Raw genomic sequence first — 6,201 nt, 5'->3', positions numbered from 1 at the left:
CTACTACCAGTACCACTACCCTCACACCACCACTACCCTCACACCACCACCACTACTACCAGTACCACTACCCTCACACCACCACCACTACTACCAGTACCACTACCCTCACACCACCACTACCTCACACCACACACCACTACTACCAGTACCACTACCCTCACACCACCACCACTACTACCAGTACCACTACCCTCACACCACCACTACCCTCACACCACCACCACTACTACCAGTACCACTACCCTCACACCACCACCACTACTACCAGTACAACTACCCTCACACCACCACTACCCTCACACCACCACCACTACTACCAGTACCACTACCCTCACACCACCACCACTACTACCAGTACCACTACCCTCACACCACCACTACCCTCACACCACCACCACTACTACCAGTACCACTACCCTCACACCACCACCACTACTACCAGTACCACTACCCTCACACCACCACCCACTACTACCAGTACCACTACCCTCACACCACCACCACTACTACCAGTACCACTACCCTCACACCACCACCACTACTACCAGTACCACTACCCTCACACCACCACCACTACTACCAGTACCACTACCCTCACACCACCACTACCCTCACACCACCACCACTACTACCAGTACCACTACCCTCACACCACCACCACTACTACCAGTACCACTACCCTCACACCACCACCACTACTACCAGTACCACTACCCTCACACCACCACCACTACTACCAGTACCACTACCCTCACACCACCACCACTACTACCAGTACCACTACCCTCACACCACCACCACTACTACCAGTACCACTACCCTCACACCACCACCACTACTACCAGTACCACTACCCTCACACCACCACCACTACTACCAGTACCACTACCCTCACACCACCACCACTACTACCAGTACCACTACCCTCACACCACCACTACCCTCACACCACCACCACTACTACCAGTACCACTACCCTCACACCACCACCACTACTACCACCACTACCACTACCCACCACCACTACACCACTACCCTCACACCACCACCACTACTACCAGTACCACTACCCTCACACCACCACCACTACTACCAGTACCACTACCCTCACACCACCACTACCCTCACACCACCACCACTACTACCAGTACCACTACCCTCACACCACCACCACTACTACCAGTACCACTACCCTCACACCACCACCACTACTACCACACCACCACCACTACTACCAGTACCACTACTCACTCACACCACCACCACTCTACCAGTACCACTACCCTCCACCACCACTACCCCTCACACCACCACCCACTACTACCAGTACCACTACCCTCACACCACCACCACTACTACCAAGTAACACTACCCTCACACCACCACCACTACCATACCACTACCCCACACCACCACTACTACCAGTACCACTACCCTCCCACCACCATCCACCTCACTACCAGGTACCACGTACCCTACACCAACCACTACCCTCACACCACTACCACTACTACCAGTACCACTACCCTCACACCAGCCAGCCCCTACTACCAGTACCAAACTACCCTCACACCACCCTACCCTCACACCACCACCACTACTACCAGTACCACTACCCTCACACCACCACCACTACTACCAGTACCACTACCCTCACACCACCACCACTACCCACCACTACCCTCACACCACCACCACTACTACCAGTACCACTACCCTCACACCACCACCACTACTACCAGTACCACTACCCTCACACCACCACCACTACTACCAGTACCACTACCCTCACACCACCACTACCCTCACACCACCACCACTACTACCAGTACCACTACCCTCACACCACCACCACTACTACCAGTACCACTACCCTCACACCACCACCACTACTACCAGTACCACTACCCTCACACCACCACCACTACTACCAGTACCACTACCCTCACACCACCACCACTACTACCAGTACCACTACCCTCACACCACCACCACTACTACCAGTACCACTACCCTCACACCACCACTACCCTCACACCACCACCACTACTACCAGTACCACTACCCTCACACCACCACCACTACTAACAGTACCACTACCCTCACACCACCACCACCCTACTACCAGTACCACTACCCCACACCACCACCACTACTACCAGTACCACTACCCTCACACCACCACCACTACTACCAGTACCACTACCCTCACACCACCCACTACCCTCACACCACTACACTACTACCAGTACCACTACCCTCACACCACCACCACTACTACCAGTACCACTACCCTCACACCACCAACTACCCTCACAACCACCACCACTACTACCAGTACCACTACCCTCACACCACCACCACTACTACCAGTACCACTACCCTCACACCACCACTACCCTCACACCACCACCACTACTACCAGTACCACTACCCTCACACCACCACCACTACTTACCAGTACCACTACCCCTCACACCACCACTACCCTCACACCACCACCACTACTACAGTACCACTACCCTCACACCACCACCACTACTACCAGTACAACTTACCCTCACACCACCACCACTACTACCAGTACCACTACCCTCACAGCCACCACCACTGCTACCAGTGACACTACCCTCACACCACCACCACTACTACCAAGTACCACTACCCTCACACCAACCACTACCCTCACACCACCACCACTACTACAGTACCACTACCCTCACACCACCACCACTACTACCAGTACAACTACCCTCACACCATCCACCACTACTACCAGTACCACTACCCTCACACCACCACCACTACTACCAGTACCACTGACCCTCACACCACCAATCACAATACTACCAGTACCGACTACCCTCACACCACCACTACCCTCACACCACTACCACTGACTACGCAGTACCCACTAGCCCTCAACACTCACCACCACTACTAACCAGTACCACTACCCTCACACCGACCACTACACTCACACCACCACCACATACTACCAGTACCAACTACCCTCACACCACGCACGCACTAGCTACCGAGTACAACTACCCTCACACCACCACCACCTACTACCAGTACCCACTACCCTCACACCACCCACCACTGCTACCAGTACCACTACCCTCACACCACCACCACTACTACCAGTACCACTACCCTCACACCACCACTACCATTCACACCACCACCACTACTACCAGTTACCACTACCCTCACACACCACCACCACTACTAACAGTACCACTACCCTCACCCACCACCACTACTACCAGTACCACTACCCTCACACCACCACCACTACTACCAGTACCACTACCCTCACACCACACCACTACTACCAGTACCACTACCCTCACACCACCACACTACTACCAGTACCACTACCCTCACACCACCACCACTACTACCAGTACCACTACCCTCACACCACCACTACCCTCACACCACCACCACTACTACCAGTAACCACTACCCTCACACCACCACCACTACTACCAGTATCCACTACCCTCACACCACCACTTACCCTCACACCACCACCACTACTACCAGTACCACTACCCTCACACCACCACCACTACTACCAGTACCACTACCCTCACACCACCCACTACCTCTACCACTACTACCGAAGTACCACTAACCCTCACACCACCACCCACTACTACCAGGACCACGACCCTCACACCACCACTACCCTCACACCACCAACCACTCATCACCAGTACCAACGACCCTCACCACCACCACCCACTACTACCAGTACCACTACCCTCACACCACCACCCACTATCTCCAGTACCACTACCCTCACACCACCAACCCACTACTACCCGTACCACTACCCTCACAGCCAAACACCACTACTACGAGTACCACTACCCTCACACCCACCACCGACGACTACCAGTTACCACTACCCTCACACCACCACCACTACTACCAGTACCACTACCCTCACACCACCACTACCCTCACACCACCACCACTACTACCAGTACCACTACCCTCACACCACCCACACTACTACCAGTACCACTACCCTCACACCACCACTACCCTCACACCACCACCACTACTACCGTACCACTACCCTCACACCACCACCACTACTACCAGTACCACTATCCCTCACACCACACTACCCTCACACCACCACCACTACTACCAGTACCACTTACCCTCACACCACGCACCACTACTCCAGTACAACTACCTCACACCACCACCACTACTACCAGTACCACTACCCTCACAAATCACCACTACCCTCACACCACTACCACTACTACCAGTACCACTACCCTCACACCACCACCCACTACTACCAGTACCACTACCCTCACACCCACCACTACCCTCACACCACCACCACTACTACCAGTACCACTACCCTCACACCACCACCACTACTACCAGTACCACTACCCTCACACCACCACCACTACTACCAGTACCACTACCCTCACACCACCACCACTACTACCAGTACCACTACCCTCACACCACCACCACTACTACAGTACCACGACCCTCACACCACCACCACTACTACCAGTTCCACTACCCTCACACCACCACCACTACTACCAGTACCCACTACCCTCACACCACCACTACCCTCACACCACCACCACTACTACCAGTACCACTACCCTCACAACACCACCACTACTACCAGTACCACTACCCTCACACCACCACTACCCTCACACCACCACCACTACTACCGGTACCACTACCCTCACACCACCACCACTACTACCATTACCACTACCCTCACACCACCACTACCCTCACACCACCACCACTACTACCAGTACCCACTACCCTCACACCACCACCACTACTACCAGTACAACTACCTCACACCACCACCACTACTACCAGTACCACTACCCTCACACCACCACCACTGCTACCAGTACCACTACCCTCACACCACCACCACTACTACCAGTACCACTACCCTCACACCACCACTACCCTCACACCACTACCACTACTACCAGTACCACTACCCTCACACCACCACCACTACTACCAGTACCACTACCCTCACACCACCACTACCCTCACACCACCACCACTACTACCAGTACCACAACCCTCACACCACCACACTACTACCAGTACCACTACCCTCAACACCACCACCACTACTACCAGTACCACTACCCTCACACCACCACCACTACTACCAGTACCACTACCCTCACACCACCACCACTACTACCAGTACCACTACCCTCACACCACCCACTACCCTCACACCACCACCACTACTACCAGTCCACTACCCTCACACCACCACCACTACTACCAGTACCACTACCCTCACACCACCACCACTACTACCAGTACCACTACCCTCACACCACCACCACTACTACCAGTACCACTACCCTCACACCACCACCACTTCTACCAGTACCACTACCCTCACACCACCACCACTACTACCAGTACCACTACCCTCACACCACCACCACTACTACCAGTACCACTACCCTCACACCACCACTACCCTCACTCCACCACCACTACTACAAGTACCACTACCCTCGCACACCACCACTACTACAGTAACACTACCCTCACACCACCACTACCCTCACACCACCACCACTACTACCAGTACCACTACCCTCACACCACCACCACTTACTACCAGTACCACTACCCTCACACCACCACCACTACTACCAGTACCACTACCCTCACACCACCACTACCCTCACACCACACCACTACTACCAGTACCACTACCCTCACACCACCACACTACTACAGTACCACTACCCTCACACCACCACCAATACTACCAGTACCACCTACCCTCCAACACCCACCCACCACTACTACCAGTACAACTACCCTCACACCACAACCCACATACTACCAGCTACCCACTACCCTCACACCACCACCACTACTACCAGTACCACTACCCTCACAGTCACCACCACTACCCTCACACCACCACCACGACTACCAGTACCACTACCCTCACACCACCACCACTTACTAACAGTACCCTACCCTCACACCACCCACCATTACTACCAGTACCACTACCCTCACACCACCACTACTACCAGTACCACTAACCATCACACCACCACCACTACTACCAGTACCACTACCCTCACACCACCACCACTACTACCAGTACCACTACCCTACACCACCACC

Source organism: Oncorhynchus kisutch, linkage group LG14 (genome assembly GCF_002021735.2).
Source record: "Oncorhynchus kisutch isolate 150728-3 linkage group LG14, Okis_V2, whole genome shotgun sequence".
Classification (NCBI taxonomy): Eukaryota; Metazoa; Chordata; class Actinopteri; order Salmoniformes; family Salmonidae; genus Oncorhynchus; species Oncorhynchus kisutch.
This window is presented reverse-complemented; position numbering follows the sequence as displayed.